General features: G+C 40.1%; 1 long non-coding RNA gene across 2 annotated transcripts in view; it reads left to right on the forward strand.

The window, feature by feature from the left end:
- LOC129392563 (uncharacterized) overlaps positions 1 to 20,628 on the forward strand; it is a 149,632-nt gene that overhangs the window by 4,926 nt on the left and 124,078 nt on the right. For both annotated transcript variants that reach the window (XR_008618685.1, XR_008618686.1), the window contains exon 2: positions 15,012 to 15,102. This is a non-coding gene — a long non-coding RNA (uncharacterized lncRNA). The remainder of the gene's footprint in view (positions 1 to 15,011; positions 15,103 to 20,628) is intronic.

Genomic DNA, 20,628 nt, shown 5'->3' on the forward strand with positions numbered 1-20,628 from the left:
TTTTTATTTCCATTTCTCTAGGAGGTGGGTCAAAGAGGATCTTGCTGTGATTTATTTCATAGAGTGTTCTGCCTATGTTTTCCTCTAAGAGTTTTACAGTGTCTGGCCTTACATTTAGGACCTGGTAAATTATTAATATTTAGAATAGTAAGCCTTGAGTATTTCATAAAAAGTTGAAATATATTCACATGTATTTCTACTTTAATTTTGTTTTGGTCAGAGAACATACTCTGAAGGATTCTAATCTTTTGAAATATAATGAGACTTGTTTTTTGGCCCATATACAGCCTGATTCAGTGACTGTAATAAGTGTGTTTGAAAAGAACCTATATTCTGTAGTTGTTGGATATAATGTTCTAAAATGTCAATTAAGTCAAGGTGGTTGATAGTATTGTTGAGAATTTCTGTTTTTACTGTTTTTGTTTGTTGCCTTCTATCAATTGCTGAGAGAAAGGTATTAAGGTATTCAATAATGATTGTGTTAGATTTTCCCTTTAATTCTGCCAACTTTTTCTTTATGTATCTTGAACTTTGTTATTAGGCACATACATATTTATGTCTTCCTAATTAATTAGATCTCTTATAATTGTGAAATGCCTCACTATTTCTCTGGTAATACTCCATCTTGAAGACTACTTTATATAATAATTATATAGCTAATCCAGATTTTTTATGCTTACTGTTTGCAGGTTTATTTTTTAAACATCTTTTTTTTAACCTATATATCTCTGTGTTTAAAGTGTCATATTAGTGAGAGTCCAGCTGGGGGACAGAAACTACAGTAATGTGAACCAGAAAAGTTTAATATAAAGAATTATTAAATAAAAGAGGGAATTGGAATAATGAGGGATTGATTAGTAAAAAGCAAAAAAAAAATCTCAAGAATGTAAGAAGAGCAGATATAAGTATTTATATCTTAGAAGAGCAGTATTTATATCTTAGAAGAGCAGAAATAAGTACCCCTATTTCTAAGGCTGAGATAGGGTGCCCAAGGAAGGGTCTCTCCCTCCACCTCCCTCTTGCCAAAGCTGATGCAAAGCTCCACCTTGTTGAAGAGGGTTGGGCCATAGCTCGCAGTATGGCAGAGAAGTCAATGTGGTGCCACATCAACAAATCTTGCTGGAAATCCACCCTCTGGAACTTGCCAGAAACTTGCCCTCTAGGATGCTGAGGAAAGTTGTTCACACAGAGGTGGTTTCTGCTATGAGACTGCCCAAGGGGTTCTGGAGAATCTGCTGGATGCTGGGTGCTGCTGACCATTGTGCATTTAGGAGTTGGGCACTAGAGAAACTGACAGTGTTGTAGGTGTCTGGTGAGAGAGCACTCTGAAGCCAGCAAAGAAAATCTTTTCTTCCTGCAATGTATCTCCAGTGGTCACCACTGACAAAGCTTAATATTGTGGCAGGTGGCAAAGGGAAAATATTTAGATTCCTAACTCCATTTTTACAGAGCCTGAAAAGAAAGATGAATTTGGGGCTGAGAGGCAAAATATTGATAATTGGCACAAGTGTGTCTCTTGAAAGCATGTAGTTGGGTCTTGCTTTTCTACTGAGTCTGATAATCTCTGCTTTTTAATTGGAACGTTTGGTCCATTTACATTTACTGTAAATCATTGGTAGATTTGGATTTGGGTCTACTATTTTACTATTTGTTTTCTATTGGTTCTACTGAGTTTTTTTTTTTTTTTGTTTATTTGTTTCTTTGTTCCTTCCTCACTGTTTTCTCTTAAGTCATTAAGGTTTTTTTAGAATTCCATTTTATTTTCTATATTTTTTAGTTATTCTTCTTTGCATTTTTGTTTTGAATGGTTGCTCTAGTGATTACAGTATACATCCTTAAAGTTTTATTAGAGTCTACTTAGAGTTTTGGTTCCATTTAATGCAAAATATAAAAATTTTGCAACCATACAGTTTCACTTACCCCCAATTCTTTATGCCAGAGGTCGACAAACCGTGACATTTGGGCCAAATCTTGCCCCATACCTGCTTTTGTTTTATTGCAGCACAACTATACCCATTTATTTTTGTATTGTCTGTGGATGCTTTTATGTTATGATGGCAGAGTTGAGTAGTTGCAACAGAGACCATATATCAATAGCTTACAGAGTCTAAAATATTTCCCATCTGGCCCCTTACAGAAAAAGTTTGTTGACTCCAGTTTATGCTACGGTTGTCATATGTATTAATATAAGTATGCTAAAAATACCACAATATTATAATTTGCTTTATATGGTCATATGTGTTTAAATATATTAAGAGAAGAAAGATTGTCTTTTATATTTATCTACATTTTTACTACTTCTGGTCATCTTTATTTCTCCCTGAAGATCTGAATTTCCGTCTGGTATCATTTCTTTTCAGCCTGAATTTCTTCCTTTAGCATTTCTTATAGTGTACTTTTGTTGGTGATGAACTCTGTTAGTTGTCATTTATCTGAAAACATCTTTATTTTGCTTTCATTGTTTTTTTAAAATTAATTAATTAATTTTTGGCTGCATTGGGTGTTTGTTGCTGCATGCAGGCCTTTTCCAGTTGTGGTGAGGGGGGGCTACTCTTCATTGCAGTGCGCGGGTTTCTTATTGCAGTGGCTTCTCTTGTTGTGGAGCATGGGCTCTAGGCGCGTGGGCTTCAGTAGTTGTGGCATGCTGGCTTAGTAGTTGTGGCTTGCTGGCTCTAGAATGCAGGCTCAGTAGTTGTGGTGCACGGGCTTAGTTGCTCCGTGGCTTGTGGGATCTTCCTGAACGAGGGCTCAAACCCGTATCCCCTGCATTGGCAGGCAGATTCTTAACCACTGTGCCACCAGGGAAGTCCCTGCTTTCATTGTTGAAGGATATTTTCACTGGAGGTAGAATTTCGAGTTGAAAGTTTTTTATTCTTTAAATGCTTTAAAGATGTTGCATCACTGTCTTATGGCCTTCATTGTTTCAGATGAGAAGTTGGATAGTAAAGGTATCATTGTAGTAATGAGCTGTTTTTCTCTGGCTGCTTTAAATATTCTTCTCTTTATCTTTGATTTTCAGCAGTTTAACTGTGATATACATAGGTGTTTTTTTCATTTCTTCTGCTTGGGTTTAGCTGGGCTTCTTGAATTTTTAAATTTATATCTTTCACCAAGTTAGGAGACTGTTTGGCCACTATTTCTTGACATTTTGGAGGGCTTCTTCTCTCTTCTTGATAATTTTGGGGTTCAAGCTGTATGTATGTTAGATTGCTTGATATTGTCCTATAGGTCTCTGGGACTCTTCCATTTTTTTTCCTTTGTGTTTTTCAAACTGAATAATTTCTAGTTCTGACTTTCTTCTACCATCTCAATCTGTCCAGTAAGTGCAGTTTTAATTTCATATACATATTTTTTCAATTCTAGGATTTCCATTTGGTTCTTTTTTATAGTTTTTATTTTTTGCTTAGGTTCTCTGTTTGTTCATTCATTATGTGCACATTTTCTTTTATATCTTTGAACATATTTATAATAGTTCCTTTAAATTCCTTGCATGCTAATTCCAACATCTGGGTCATTTTAGTGTTGGTCTTTATTGATTGCAACTCATTATTGGTTGTGAAATAAAGTTAGAAAGTTGTGCCTATCGTTAAATTATAAAAAAAGAATCAAAATAGCAATGTGCATAGTGAGCACCTTATTTTGTGAAAAAATTATTTATATATGTATATATAAACACATATGTGTTCTTAGTTGCTATGTAAAATGTATTTGTTATTGTGGTTATGGTAAAAAATGTTTGAAAGCCACAAGCTAGAAGACAGATATGTAATGGGATCTGTTTCAGAAGAAAGACCTCAAGTTCTTAGAACCAGAGCTTTCCTGAGGGAAACAAATGTATGTATAGATCTGGTGAGCTCTTTTATTTCAAAGGAGTAAAAAGAAAAGGTAGAAGTATTTGATTGGTATTTGCCCAAACTTGGCTCTCTGTATTAGAATCTCTAGGACTCTTGTTAAAAAATTAAAATGGTGCTTCCTAGATCTGGCTCAGAGGTTCCCAGGGAAGAGCAGGAGAAATCTGCTTTTTTTTTTTTTTTTTTTGTGGTATGCGGGCCTCCCTCTGCTGTGGCCTCTCCCGTTGCGGAGGACAGGCTCCGGACGCGCAGGCTCAGCGGCCATGGCTCACGGGCCCAGCCGCTCCGCGGCATGTGGGATCCTCCCAGACCGGGGCGCGAACCCGGTTCCCCTGCATCGACAGGCGGACGCGCAACCGCTGCGCCACCAGGGAAGCCCGAGAAATCTGCTTTTAACAAGTTCCCTCAGGTGACCTTTAGTGAAAGGAAAGTCTGAGAACAGAGGTTTACACTAGAGCTTAGCATGTGTGAAAGAAATGATAATAATGGCCACCATTCATTGAGCTTTCACTTGGATAACTGAAGCCAGAGAGGCTAAGTAATCCATCTGAGATCACACGCCTTGGAAGTGATGGACCTGGGATGCCAATGAGGATTATCTGACCTTAAGCCCTAACTCTGAACCACTGAGTGGAGTGGGGTCTAAGATACCAAGTCTGCCTAGAGGCAGGGAAGTCAGTTGCCCTAAGCAGTGGTTTGGTGGGGCTCTACTCTGTTAGCTGTGTGACCTCAGATTCCACAAGTTCTTTGGGCTTTGATTTTCTTCTCTGTAAAATGAGGGTCTAATGACACTTCCCCCTCAGGTTTTGGAGGGGTGTGGGCTGCATTACATGGTGGATGAGTGCTATAGGTCTCTGTGTTCTGTCTTTTTATCATACTCTTCCCTTTCCTCAAAAAAGCAAAGTAATGAAGGGAGTGTGAAGGAGATCATGGGTCCTTTTGCAGCCAAACTTGGGGAGAGAGAACCCAAAGGCTCAGAGGAATGGAGGCCAGCTCTGGGAATGCAGGTCAGTCTCCTGCAGTTGGCAGGCAAGGACAGGAGAATGCAAAGGGCCTGTTTGGGCCTGGAAAGGGCTTCTGGGATGAGCTACAGATGACCTTTCTAAGATTTCCCTGTTTCAGTGGTCTTCATGACATCAGGGCAGTCTGCTTTTGACTTGGTTAAAGTGTATTTCCAAAGCTAGGGACTCAATTTCTTCACTGGGGTATTTTGAAGATTTGTGTTTTAAAGTACATCAGTTGTTTCAAGTGAAAAGTGTTGTAGAAGGAGGGCAAAGAATCATTTGATTATCTAATTTTCATGTTTACATAGCATTTGTTTTAAAGTAGTAAGAATCTAAATTCCAAATGTGGTTACAAAATCAGCCTCCACTTAAACCGGTAAGTGCATTTTAATGAAGCTTAATTTAAAAGCATGTATTTGCATATTGAAATTTGCTTGAGCCAACTTGTAGAGTGTGATCTCCAGAGCACTGGTTTTCTAGTGTTCTGAGAATGTGGGAATTCTTTCAAATTACTTTTCATGGCCTGGAAATGTTAACTCAGTTGGTATAAGGCCTAGTAAAATGGAGAAGGTTCAAATTAAGTTATGGTATAAGTTACAATACAGTACTTTTCCAAGTCATTCTTAGAATGCTCTTGGGATTCTTTAGAACCTAAATGTCATATTTTGGAATAGTTTGTTAACTTTATTCTACAGCTCATCTGTATTTAAGTCAACAGGCATGAGAACTTAACATATGAGAATTTGCCAAGTCAGAAAATAGATGGCTTCCATTTTCTACTGATACCTTCATCCAAAAGTCAAAGTGTATTAATACACTTATTAAAAGTTTAACAATTTCAGAGGGACTACTATAGTAATATAGAATGAGGCTGATTTGTTTATTCTAAACCTTTATTAATTGTGAAAGATAACACACAGAGAAAAGGTGCATAAAACACAAAGTATGATGAATAATTACAAAGTAAATATAATTAGAAAAAAACACAAAAGCACCACCCAGATCAAAAAATAGAACATTGCTGTTATCCCCAGAACTGCTTCTCATGTGTCCCATCCAGATCACCTCTTTCTCAACCTTCCCCTACACCCCAGGTAACCATTATCCTGACTTTTATGGTAACCACTTCCTTGCTTTTTAAAGTTTTGCCTTTTTTTTTTTTTTTTTTTTTTTTGCGGTACGCAGGCCCCCCCCTGTTTTGGCCTCTCCTGTTGTTGCGGTACGCAGGCCTCTCACTGTTGTGGCCTCTCCTGTTGCAGAGCACAGGCTCCGGACACGCAGGCTCAGCAGCCATGGTTCACGGGCCTAGCCGCTCCGTGGCATGTGGGATCTTCCCGGACCGGGGCACGAACCTGCGTCCCCTGCATTGGCAGGCGGACTCTCAACCACTGTGCCACCAGGGAAGCCCTGTTTTGCCTATTTTTGAACTCTATACCTAGATGGACTAATACCAAGAAACACCAACTTGGCTACCTAGCCTGCCCATATCCGTGTGAACCTGGCTGGGTAACACGATTCCCGTAGCTATTCAACCTCACTATGAGGCTTTGTTTTCCTAATATCAGTCCAAGAAAAGTCTTGGTCTTTTTGGCTTTACATGACCTGCCCCATTTCTTGTCCCCCCAGTTTAATCTTTCAGAGCCTAGACTCTGTGCTGGATTAAGTTCCTCAGTTTGGCAGTACTTTTTTTCTACTCAGTACTCAGTCTTTACCAAAAGATGAAATTATTATTTTTTCTTTAACACTACAGAAAGTTTTCTTTGGTATATGTCTTTTTTGCTCAACTTTATAAGATTCATCCCTGTTGTAGGTGTAGCTGTTGTTTGCTCATGTTTACTGCTGTATCATATTCCATTATGATTATGTATATAATAATTTATCCATTCTATTATTGATGGACATAGGGTTGACTTCATTGTGGTTAAGAATTTCTTGTGCTTGTCTCCTGGTACAAATATATATGCATTTTTGTTGGATACATACCAAGGAATGGAATAGAGGGATCATAGGATATGTGTATCTTATACTTTAGTAAATAATTCCAAACTACTTTTCAAAGTTGTTGTGGTGGGCATTTGTGCAATATAGTTTTTTTAAAAATGTGGTCAGTATAGAAAAATAAATGGTAAAATAAGTCATTCTTCAATATGCATCTGTTAAATTTTGTCATTAAAAACGGTCTATGGAAAAAAAACAAAAACAAAACAAACAGTCTATGAGATCAGTATAGGTGAGCTCAGATTCAAGTAAAGTGGTCCACTTTCATGATCATTCCCGTTCCAGGCATTTCTGGATACCCCTGATAACATGGTGGCCCTCCAAGGGAGACTAGTATACTTGTAGATTGGTAAGACACTGGTAGCTACCCAGGTGGGCGTCTTGGAGTAGGTAGGACAAGATAGATCTAAGGGTTCTTTTCACAGGTCCTGTGTTCCACCCAAAGCAAGAGTCCCCTTTGAGGGCAGCTTTTTTTTTTTTTTTAATAGCTGCTTTCTGCAGAATTGTAATCCCTCCTGTGATATGCTTTTTGCTCTAAGTGTATTCTCTTACCATCTGATGTTCTGGTTACGAGGGAGGGCCTTGTTTAAGTTCCCTGCCGAAAATTATATGGCTTGTTGATTTGCAAATGGCTAAATCAAGAATAAGTTAGGGGGCTTCCCTGGTGGCACAGTGGTTGAGAGTCCGCCTGCCGATGCAGGGGACATGGGTTCGTGCCCTGGTCCGGGAAGATCCCCACATGCCATGGAGTGGCTAGGCCCGTGAGCCATGGCCGCTGGGCCTGCGCGTCTGGAGCCTGTGCTCCGCAATGGGAGAGGCCACAACAGTGAGAGGCCTGCATACCACAAAAAAAAAAAAAAAAAAAAAAAGAATGAGTTAGGGAAGTGGTTTATCACTTTTTTTTTTTAGCATGACAACCTATTAAATGTTTTCTTTTTATTGTGGACTTTTCTAAACATACACAAACGTATAAAGAATGGTATCTCATGTATCCACCTCCAAGCTCTGATAATTATCATTTTATGGCCAATCTTGCTTACATCTCTCTTACTCCCCTTCCCACTGGATTATTTGGAAGGAAGTCCAACATATTAAATGATTTTATCCATAAATACTTTAGCCTGTATCCCTAAAAGGTAAGGATTGTTTTAAAAAACACAACCACAATACCATTATTACACTTAAATAAAAGTAACAATTCTTTAATATCATCAAATATCTTCTCAGGATCCAAATTTCCCCAGTTGTCTCATGAGTGCTTTGTTATGGTTGGTTTGTTAGAATCAGGGTCTTATGAGGTAGACACATTGCATTTGGTTTCTAGGTCTTCTAAGTCTCTTATTTCCTATTTTCTTTGCTCTTTTTCTTTTCTTGCCATTGAGTTGTTGATTAAACTGCGTCGTTTGTCCAGTAGAGTTTTTCTATCTTATATATTTATAATTTTATTCCTGTGGAGATGCAAATTTTATTTCTGTGGTGATAAAGGCCGTTTTAAACCATATAATAGTAGTTGTAAATTTTAGTATCTTTTAAGAAAATGCATATTGATAAAAGCCTACTAAAAATTCAGTAACACTTTCAAATTAATTTGTTTTTTTCATGCATAGGCAAAAACAGTTGAAAAATTGTAAATCAGTGAGTTCTCAAACTTTGTGGTCAGGAATCCTTTACTATTGAGGAGCCATAATAAAAGTCTCTTGTTTGTTTATTGATATCTGTTTTATTAGAAATTAAAACTGAACAATTAAAATATTTATTTGTTAATTCATTTTTAAAAATAATAAATCTGTTAGATGTTAACAAATAATACATTTGTGAGAAAAATGACAGTGCTTTCTAAAACAAAAAAAATTAGCAAGAGGAGTGATATTGTTTTACATCTTCATAAATCTCTTTAATGTCTTGCTTGATAGAAGCCAGTTGCATTCTTATATCTACTTTGGCATTCAGTCTGTTAACAATATTACACACGGAGTTGCCTCTGGAAATTTTGCTGTATAATTTTGAGAGATTGACAGTGAAAAGGGCAAATAAAGTGTTAGTTTTATTATGAAAACAATTTTGACCTCATGGAGCCTCTGAAAGTGTCTGGGGACCCCCGTGGGTTCCTGGACCACACTCTGAGAATTGCTGTAGAATATTGATGTGTGGAAGACATTGTTATCATTAGTAGTATGTAGACAATGCTTAGGGAAGGTGTGTATTTGAGCATCCCTTGCAAATACTTCTCAGCTCCCCCTCTCTCCCAGATCTCCACGATTTCTTTCTCCTTGCCCCAAGTTTGGGACTGGCAATACAAAAAATTCTATAGATGTGGTAATGGCATTTTAATTATGTTCTATGTTCTTTTAACAAAGTGTTTGCAATCTCTCCACACACTACCCACCCCTCAATTCTATAGCAAGCTCCATAATTTTTTCCTGAGAATGCAAATGAAGTAGTGGAGCAGAAATGTACAAATGTGGAAGAAGCTGGAAACGTGGGTTCTAGTCCCAGGCCTGTTTCCAGAGAGCTGGGTGACCTTGGGCAAGCAATTTACCCTCACTGAGCCTCTGTTGCTTTAGCTATAAAATATAGGGGTTGGTTATTTTAAGGTCCCAAATCCAGTAAATGCTACTATGGCTCACAAGTAAGTCCATCCTGATGTTTCTTTTAGCTCAGGGATGTAACATTGGCCTAATACACAGAGGAACCCACAGCAACATGAGAAAAGGGGATTAGGACCCTATTTGGTGAGTCAGAGGGAGAGCGAGAATTGAATACGCTGAGACAGACTCAGAATGGAAGAGTAACAGGGTGTAGGAGTTCCTTGTTAAGGAGTTTTGCAAGATTTCCCACACCAAGAGGTATCCTCAGAAAAAGAAAAAAAGCCCAGCATTTTTTTTCTCCTAAGATCTTTACAGCCTTCTAAACTTCATTCCCTAAGGAAAAGTGTCAGTAAACTCCAGCCTGGAAACTAAGAATGGTTTTTACACTTTCAAATGGTTGAAAAAAAATCAAAAGATGAATACTATCTTGTGACATGTGAAAATTATGTAAAATCCAAATTTCAGTGCCCATCGGTAAAGTTTCATTGGACACAGTCATGCTCATTCATTTATGTAGTCTATGGCTGCTTTGTGCTATAATGGCAGAGTTGGGATGATAGGACAAATACAGTAGAGCTTGCAAATATTTATTATCTGGCCATTTCCAGAAGTTTGCAGGCCCCTGCCCTAATGCAAACCTATAATTTGCATTTTATGGCTCTCTTTCAAAGGCTGGCCACAGTCAACAAACACTTCTAAACACCCATTCACACGCCTTCTCTGACTTACATTTGGTTCAACTTTTATATTCTCTTAGGTTTCTAATGACTTCTGCTTCAAATCTTTCTTTTATATAAAAACTCCACTCTGACACCTTTAATTAGGCATCTCAATCTCTGTTCCAGAATAGTTTGAGGGCTGAAGCAGGTGCTCTTCTGTGATCCACCCACTTCGGGTCTAGCAGAAACCCCCCATCCTGGCTTCCCCTACAGACTTCCTCACATTCAATACCACCTGCACCCTTTAACTTTCTCCTTCTAAGGCCTCCTTACCTATAGCAATTGTTGAGAGTCCCAGGAGGAAGATTTGATTTTGTGTTTTTGTTTTTAACTAGGGCACAGTTTGCTCAGCTAAGTCACATTTGTGGTTTTGTCACTTCATGGTTTTTGGTGGTCTTTTCCTGCTTCTCCAGGACATAGGCTGAAGTCTGAATGAGCTGGGGAAAGTTAATTCAACAGTTAAAATGAAAAACAAAACAAAATGATTCCTCTTCCTCTCTACCTGGAAATCCTTGGAATTTTTAAAGACACATAGCTACCTATTCTAAAATTATTCCCAGGATTTAATTTATAGAGGTTTGATTGAGTGACGGCTTTGGAGATGTCAATGCTGTTTTTTAAATTTTTATTGACATATAGTTGAATTACAATGTTGTGTTAATTACTGCTGTACAGCAAAGTGACTCAGTTATACATATAATATACATATATATGTGTATATATATATATTCCAACATACACATTCGTTTTCATTTCTTTTCCATTTTGGTTTATCACAGGATACTGAATATAGTTCCCTGTGCTATATACAATAGGACCTTTTTGTTTATCCATTCGTCAGTGCTGTTGAATGAAGATTTTACACCACATCACACAAGGCCCCAGGGGAAAGGATGGTCAGGAGGCAGAAGGGGCGGGGGGCAGGAAACATTGGACCAGAGCCTTTACTGGGGAAAGGCAAGGTAGGGCAGAATGAACAATTTAGAATTGGCTGGCTTGAATAACTGCATTGGGCCTTGGGACATAGGGGCTGTCTCTAGTTGCCCGGTACCTGGCTCTGGGTTTGATTTAGGGTGGGGGAAACATTGGCTCGGTTGTGTGAGAGTTAGATAAAAAGATAGTTGGGAGTATAGACTGGGAGATTGATTGGTTTGCATATGAAAGGTGTGTTCTTTGGCAAGTTGTTATTACCTTTAGGAATTAGCAGACTCTGGGAGGGGCAGTCTCTCTGGGTCTCTAAGGGCCCCAGAGTATCAAGAATACAGAAAATAAGAAAATATAGTTAACATAATTGGCTCTGTGATGAATGGATGACAAATAGACAAATACAGAATCTAAGAAAACACAGACCACTACAAAAGCAGCAAATTAATTGAATTTATGTATTTATTGGAATGCTGATTTTTACCACTAAAAAATAGAAATCTTGAGTTTGAACTAGTTTAAAAATTAATAATAAAAGGTATAGAAACTCAATAAAAATTTAAAACCTGTATAAAAGTATATAATGTGAAAAGTAAAAAGATTTTTCCACACCTATTCCTAATCCCATTTCTCAGTTAACTGCTAATTAACATTTTTTCTAAGATGCTTTTCTTTGCAGGTGTATCCATCTCACTTAGGGTAAAAGCAGTGTTCTAACAATGTCTACAAGGCCCTGTTACCCCTGCTTGCTCTGTCCCTTCTCCCCCACCGGCTGTAACCCTCCAGGCAGGCTCCTGCCTCAGAGCCTTTGCTTCTACTATTTCCCTGGCTCTTCCTAAGGACAGCAGCCTGACTTCCTCTCTCACTTCCCTCCATTCTTTACTCAAATATACCTCCTAGAGGTCTAGACTAGATAGTGGTGTCAAAAATCACAACCACCCCACACTTCTGTCCCCCTTCTCTGATTTCTTTGTATCCTTAGCACTTTGTACATGGTACATATGCCTTTTGTTTATTTCTCTTGTTTATTATGCATCTTCCCCACTGGAATGTAAGTTCTGTATGGGCAGAGATTTTTGTGTAGTGCCTGATACACAGAAGATGCTCAATAAATATTTCCTGAATGAATGGATGAATATCAAGCACAATTATACAATATATATTTATTTGTATAATTTTTTTTTCTTTGACTGAGTGGGATCACATTATATATATGATCTCCAGCTTGTTTTTTTTTTCGCCCAGCAAGGAATCTCGGACATTTTTCTATGTTAGTACATCTGGATGCAGTTCATTCTTTAAAGTAGCTGCATAGTATTCCAGAGTACAGATAAACCCTAATCTGTTTAACCAGTCATTTACTGATGGTTATTAGGATGTTGAGAATTTCACCATTTCCTTCAATAACGACAAGTCAAGGAAAAGAATGCACATCATTCAGGTTCAGCGTATGGGACTTGTTCTAGAACTGAGTAGGAGACTATTGGTCATTTTCTGACTTTCTGGTGCTATAATTTTTATTTTTCTTTAATCCTTGCTACTCAGTTGGGAAAAAGGTTGCTCCACTGAGGTATGGGCAGAGATGGACGTTGAAACCATCACAGGTACTTAACAATAATTCTGTGTTAATAGTTACTAGAGCCAAGGGCAGACCTCTGTGCAGGCAGGCTATAGGCATATGGTGGGAGGCCTGTAGCCCGCGGAGGTCTGTGGTGGGGAAATGGAGGGGAGGATCCCTTCATTTCCTTTGACCTAAGTCACCCCATTTATTCATACCTGCATCTTGTCTTATATGCCCCTTGCTGACTTGTCCATTCATCTACCATGTCCCTTCAAAACTAATACCTGACACTCCATGTGCTGGCCAATTTCTCTTCTCTGCAGTCACATCTTTCTTCTGTTTTCTATTCATTTAAACCACACTTCTCAGTCATTTCCTCTGTAGAGCATAGTCACGTACTCTCTTTCCCCATTGAAATCTGCCCAGTCTCTGACATCTTCCATACAAAAGTTCAAGCCTCATCTCTCAGTGATGCTTAATGATATGGCCTTCATCTTGCCTTTCATTTCCGCCCTGGCCCTGGACCAGACCATCTGTTCCTTCCTAGCATCTCTGTTGCTTTAATCTGTTTCTGCCTCTGATCTCTGCTTGTTACACCTGCAAGCCCAGCCCATGTAATATGCTCTTCCTCCCTAACCTTCAGAAACCTCATCTGCTTCCCTGACTGATTCCAGCCTTCCAGGCTTCCCTGAGTGATTCTGCAGGCTACTTGAGCTGTGTTCTCTTGGGGACTGGGTGTTTATTCTCCATGCTATATCCCTTTTAGCTCTTTTGAATGTTCCCAGTTTGGCTTAATTAGGGTGCTGTGGGATCATACTTGGCCTTCCATTGTGGAAGAGACTAGGCAGGGGCACAGGAATGATAGGAGGGGCTTGTAAGATGGGCTGCCTATCCTGGTGTCAGTGAGTTCCTGGCACCCCCCAGCTCCTCTAAGGTGCCACTGGGGGAGAGGTCACTATTTTCAGGAGGGAGGGGCAGTTGGGTTTTAGAAAATACTGCTGGGTTATAGAAGAGATTTATTTTTACTATAAGTTAGTGGTTCTTAGTGGTTTGTTTTCTTTCCCCCAATAGTGGGCCTCTTGACGATAGCCATGAACCCTCTTTCTAGAAAAACGCACATACACACAAATTTTTGAAGGAGCTTCCAAGATGTACCGGGAGCCCCTGAAGGCCACTAAAGATTCCATGGTCCCAGGTTAGAACCCACTTCCCTAGATCATGTTTCATACTTGTTCTTAGCTGTTGTATTTCCCCTACCCTCTCGACCTGTCCATTGGTTGTGGCTGGAAAGCATCGTCTTAACAAGATAATGAAATAGACACAAAATGACTCTGATGGCATCTTTTGCTTTTTTTCCCCCTTATTTTTAAAGCAAGTTTTGCTTCTCTTTGGAAATGGTCTATATTGGGATTTAAAGAATTAGTTAGAGTGCTTTCCCTGCACTGTGCACAAATTTAGGATTACAAGGTTCTGTCTTGTATCTTAGTTATTTGTATTGCAGTATAGGTGGGCGGGAATTCCCCTGTAAGCTGCACTGGGGATTCTTCAACACTGGTTCTTTGCTTCCTTTCTCATACAACTCTTTTTAGGACTGGTGGACTGACTAGTAACAAAGGGAATAATAGAGCAGTGGGATAGCCTAGGTGTTAAGAGCATGGTTCCGCATAGGCAGGCTGATTTGAGTTAGGTAACTCAAGGATCTTAAACTGGTGACTCAAAGGCCAGAGAAGCCAGTGGGTCATTTTTGTTTTGCCTGCTTAGCATTTGCTAAAGCAAAGTTATCTTGATCTCAGTAAAAGGCATTATCTTGATCTCAATGAAAGGAATGTGTAATTATTTGTCTTATACTGACCCTGTTAAAGTGTTACGTCAGTTGCTTGACCTGAGGCAATTGAGTTTAGGATTTAGTTTCACCATCTGTAAAATGGGCATAATGCCTATCTCAAAGCACTAAATGACTTATGAATGTAAGAACTAAATGAGTTAGCCTGTAAATTCTGAACAAATTGTACATCTGATTATTAATAATAATCCACAGTGATGAGTGCCTTAAGAATTGCTAGAAGTGTGGGGATGGGGGAATAGGGGCAGATGGAGCTGAGGGATGTTGAATCAATTTGAGAATAAAACTAGGCGTGTTTGCTGGGAAAGTCACATAAAGCGGGAGAGCACAATTTGGTCCAGAAAGTTGCAGAACAGCAGCCTAGAGTTGCTGGCACGCAGCTCAGAGAAGTCAATGCCCAGGGTTCCGCTAGAATGGCAGTGTGTGGGTTCCACTGCTGTTTGTTGCAGGGGAAGTGAAGGCCTCTGCCCAGGCCTCTTTCCTGTCAACTCTCTCACCCTCAGGCCTTCTGTTCTTCCCACAGCTGCCCTCTTCCGCTACCCACAGATTTCACAGCCGTTTCCAGACACAGGAATGCTTTTGATGCAGCAACATATCCTCCACAGCCCTGGAAGGTAGGCCTGAGGTGCCATGGCCACATCCTGGGTGTCTGAAGCTCATTTTAATCAGCAGTTGGGAAGCTCCCTAGGACTTCCATGAGCTGACTGCCGTGGCCTGGTTAAGCGCTGACCTCTCACTGACTTGGGCTCTGTTGTTGTCTGTAGGAAGGGAAAGGGTGTGTCAGGAGAGCGCTTGATGGGGCAAGGTGGGCAGACTGCCTCCTGACTTTGGGTGGCAGGCTGTGGGTCTCAGCTGCATTATTAAGGAGCGCCGACTGCCATCATATCTGGAGAGCCTGAGGGTGGGACTGAGGTTGGATTGGGGACAGGGAGTAAAATTTTCAGTGTTGACATGAGCTCAGAGGTTAGGATTGCAGATCCTGGGTTCAAATCTCAGCTTTGCTGTTTATAAGCTATGTGACTTTGGGAAAGTCATCTAATCCCCTGGAGCCTCAGTTTTGTCATCTATAAAAGGGGGATAATAATAGTACCTACTTCAGAGGATTGCTATAAAGACTGAATGTGTGTGTGTGTGTGTGCATGTGCTAGCTTACAAGCGTTAGCTACAATGATTTATTATTAGTGTAATACCAGGGCTTGGATTTCTGGGCTGGGCATTAGGAGTGGGCACTGGTCGGGCCTGGGGACTGGAATGAAGCTAAACATGAATGAATGAATGAAACATAGCATTGGGGACAAACATTAGAAAAGTTGGGGTTAGGGTTGGCTCTGGAATATAGCTTGGGCCAGCACATTTGCTGCAGACTTCCATCAAGGGGTGAGAGACAGAAGCTGGGGATGGCGACAAAGGCCGCCTTCCCTACCCCCAATCCATGAGCATCAGTATGGACACACATATGTACTCTTGCCTCTCCTACTAGACCAGGGAGCCTGTAGCCCTGCAAGAGGCTAAGAAGGGGGAAGGAAGGTTCTAAGTTATTTGAACATAGCTCGAGAGTGATGGTGGCAGTAGAGCCAGTGCCAAAGGCTGGCTGAAGGGGACATATAACTGCCGTTATCGTCCATCTCCCAGGTCTCTTCCCCATAATGACTCTCCTGCTGCCATAGTTGGGAAAACCCGAAAGAAGTCTTGAAAGTAGTTTTGAGTGTCCAGGACAGTGGAGATGACACCAAGCTTCCCCTATGGCTGCTCTGACAGCAGCAAAGCTTGGACAGTGGGCTGGGGAGGATGGGATTCCCTGGAGAAGACCTTGCCTAGGTGGTGCATCAGGTCCATACACTTAGGTTCTGGTGCCATTGCACCTGACGGTGTATTGCCCTGTATTTGTGACCATGGCCTTCATCACCTGGAGGCAGCTAGTGGCAGAGCTTGGTTCTGAAAAGGAGGAGATGTGTGCAGGAGATGGAAAAGGTCTGAGACCAGAGAAGGGCAGAGTCTCTCCATGAGCTCCAAAATGGTTTCCAGTTTCAGCCTGCTTTGAATTAAGTAGAGGAGACAGAAAAAGAATTTGCTCAAGAGTAGATGGGTGGTTGGACCAACGAAAAGAGCCAGAGTCCACCAGAGTCATTGTTTGGGGCAGGAGCAGAAGTAATTCATTTTATATTGTTTCAATATGCTGTTCAGTTTTGTGCTGATCAGGACAAACACACAGTTAATAGCTGCTAATTCATATGGCGCTGCCAGGACTCACCATGGGAATGCGCGTGTTTATGCCAAGGGTGCCAATTCTTGATGTTCTCAGAGCTGCAGGAACTGCCTTAGCCACGAGTGCTGTGGATGTGCTGGAGCCCTTGAGGCATCAGCGTTGCTCCACCGCCCTCCACAGCCCCTGAATCCCTGAGGTGGCATAGCTTGGACATGCTACGTCTGCTGTGTGTGTGTGTTTAACAGAGGCAAAGGGATGCTCTCACATTGTGGTTTAGGGGCAGAAAGGAGACTTCTTTGAGAGCTAACTACCCTGGTGTTATTAAGACTTAGATTGTTATATTAGGATTATTTTAAGTTGTCTGTAATAAGAGTAAAGTGAAAGGAAGTGAGCACATGGGAGGTTGCTGGGCTCCAGTTGTGAAAATCAGAATGAGGAAACACCAGAGGCCTTCTCATTAGAACCATGAATGGATGTTAGAACACCCACCATTACCATTATTATTTGATGTCTTTCCCAGTTTGTCACTAGTGCAATTAAAGATGAAACAGAAACAAGATTTAGATTGTTGGAAAGGAAAAGACAAAATTTTATTGTTTGCAGATGATATGATTTTATACCTAGCCTACTAAGAGAATCAAGCAAAATGAACCCCCAGCTATTGGATTTAATAAGAGAGTTTAGTGCGCTGGCTGCAAGCAGCATAGACATACTCAAATCGAAAGTTTTCCCACATGCCAGCATTGGTGGGCTATAAAATATAATGAGAGAAGGAGAGATTGCATTTTTAAAAACAAATAAAACTCACAAAATACCCAGGAATAAGCTTAGTGAGAAATGTGTTCTGGGATCTATATAAAGAAAACTTAAAAATCTCCTGAAAATAAATATGTGAATAAATAGAGAACCATATCACATTTTTTCCTTATTACAAATGTTATATTTATATCTTCTTTATTGTATTTCACTATATGCTACGGGTTGGGGATTCAGTGGTGAAAAACACAGATACCTTTATGGAATTTACATTTGAAAGGAAGAGATGTTGATAAAAGAAAAAACAAAACAAATTATTTACATGAATACAGCTCACAATAAGGATCGAGAGACATGGCCTTTCTCTTTGACTTCTGTGAGAGAGCTCTCTGACAGGCCCCTATTAGCTCTCTGAAGTACCCAAACTTTTTTTTTTTTAACTACAAATACACTGACTATAGCAAATTTGTTGAATAAGCAACAGATGACAAATCTAATTTAACTAAGAAAATATGCAGACGGGTCACTATAAACCACCTCAGCTCTCAGTTGTGGCCAGAGCTCACTGAGTACTTTCCTTTAAAGGGTTCTTTCCTTTAAAAGGTAAAGAGCCTTTTCTCTTACTTTGTTTCAATGCATTCTTGTGGGAATTCCTTGACGGTGCAGTGGTTAGGACTCTGCGATTTCACTACTGAGAGGGTGCCGGTTCAATCCCTGGTCAGGGAACTAAGATCCTGCAAGCAGTGCAGAGTGGCAAAAAACCAAACCAAACCAAAACAAAACTTGCCTATGTCACGTGAAAGACAGGAGGGCTTGATTTAGCCTGTGTCCCTGAGAGGTAGGGCAGGCCCACTTCTGGCTTTCACAGTATCCAATCTGAACTCTATTAGCTAATCATAAGGAGGTAGTGGCTTCTTCACTCTGGAGACTATCACAGTTTTGTGGACCGCTGCTTGGCTTGAATGGTTAACCAGGGAAGGATGCTGTTTAAATAGTTTCGCATCATTAAATGAACAGGATAGAAAATACCATTGAAGCATAGGGTGGTGAACTGAATGTGGAGAAAGAACCAGTTTCCAGTATGATATTTTCTAAAATTTTTTCTTCTCCATTTATTACCAATCTCTTATACTTTTCATCTTCTTCATCTGCCCTGGTCACACCCTGGATGGAAGTTTACTGATTTCCTTTGCAATTTCTGCCCAGATCTTCCATCATCTTCTATCCTTTGGCCCTGTCAGAATTTTCCAAGGGGCCCTATAGCTAACAGATAATGTTCAACTTTAGAGAATAAAGAAAGCCGATAACCATATTCCACACAGAGTGTCCTCCTTTGATGCTCTCTTTATATAGCAAGCTAAGTACATATGGAATTAATTTCTTTCTGAGGCTTACAAGTTGCCAACTGACACATTTGTTTCCAGAAGGAAGGTAAGTATAGGCCAGGTGTGGAGGTAGGTTAGTTTTTGTTTGTTTGTTTTTAAAATTTTTATTGGAGTATGGTTGATTTACAGTGTTGTGTTAGTTTCAGGTGTACAGCAAAGTGGATCAGTTATACATATACATATACATATATCCACTCTTTTTTAGATTCTTTTCCCATATAGGCTATTACAGAGTATTGAGTAGAGTTCCCTGTGCCATACAGTAGGTCCTTATTCGTTATCTATTTTATATATAGTAGTGTGTATGTATCAATCCTAATCTCCCAATTTATCCCTCCCCCCTTTTACCCACTGGAAACCATAAGTTTGTTTTCTATGTCTGTAACTCTATTTCGTTTTGTAGCTAATTTCATTTGTACCCAATTTTTAGATTCCACATGTAAGTGATATCATATGATATTTGTCTTTGTCTGACTTACTTCACTCAGTATGACAGTCTCTAGGCCCATCCATGTTGCTGCAAATGGCATCATTTTGTTCTTTACTTATGGCTGAATAATATTCCATTGTAGATATGTACCACACTTTCTTTATCCATTCCTCTGTTGATGGACATTTAGGTTGTGTCGATGTCCTGGCTATTGTAAATAGTGCTGCAATGAAAATGTTTCCTTTTGGAGAAGAGCTGAGGGTTCTACTTCACCATGGCAGCAGCCAAGAATTTGAGGACTGTTCCCAAGGAGGAGACTTAGCCCTAGCTTTGCCTTCTGGGCCAAGGAAGCAGGGACTTGAATGATAAACTGTGAGAGCTTGAAGAGGACTTTAAAAACATTCATTCCAATCACTCTTTTAAACTAATGAAGAAACAGAAGCCCTGAGAGGTGAAATGACTTTCCCAAGGAGATTCCCAATTTTTAGCCCAGTAGTGTTCCCAACATACTTTGGCATCTGTTATAAACTTTGGAAGCCACTGTTGGAAGCTACTAGTGATCTGAGCGGAGGGCTGTGGGCGTGGCCCCCTCTTGCTACAGGGCAATGAGGAAGTCATATGGTATCTTTTCTTCCAGAGACTGGGAGAATGATTCATCTTTAAGTCACAAAGAGACAGTAACAGATTCCTAAAGCTGCACACATCCATGAGAAAATGACAAACACGTGAGGTGCTGAAGCAGAAAAATGCTCTTAGTGATACAGCTGTGAAGAGGGGCAGCTTGTACCCTTTTGGGCAGTGGAAACCATGCTTTGCTTGGAACAGGTGTGAGTTCAGCTTCAAGTGCTTCAGGAGGGTCAGATTAGAAGGCATTTGAAACAAAAGATAATTTACAAGGACATGGGGAATGCTTTACTGTTCAGGATCATGAAGAAACTAAAAAAACACACAATTGAGATCATGTTCAAGTCTCCACCCTCTACATTTTAGTTGAAAGATTTCAAATCTACAGGAAAGTTGAAAGGATAATAAAATTAACATCTGTACATCCTTTGCTTAGATTGACCAATTGTTAACATTTGAAAGTTGCAGATATTGTGACCCTTGACTTTAGCAAGCATCTCTTGAGAATAATGACCCTTCCCCTATGTAACCATAATACCATGATCATACCTGAGAAAATTAGCAGTAATTCTGATATATAATTTTGTATTCAGTTTTCCCCAAATGTCTTTTTTTTTTTTTTTTTTTTTTTTTTTGTTGTGGTATGCGGGCCTCCCTCCGTTGCGGCCTCTCCCGTTGCGGAGCACAGACTCCGGACGCGCAGGCTCAGCGGCCATGGCTCACGGGCCCAGCCGCTCCG

The sequence above is a fragment of the Physeter macrocephalus genome, chromosome 2 (assembly GCF_002837175.3).
Source record: "Physeter macrocephalus isolate SW-GA chromosome 2, ASM283717v5, whole genome shotgun sequence".
Lineage (NCBI taxonomy): Eukaryota > Metazoa > Chordata > Mammalia > Artiodactyla > Physeteridae > Physeter > Physeter macrocephalus.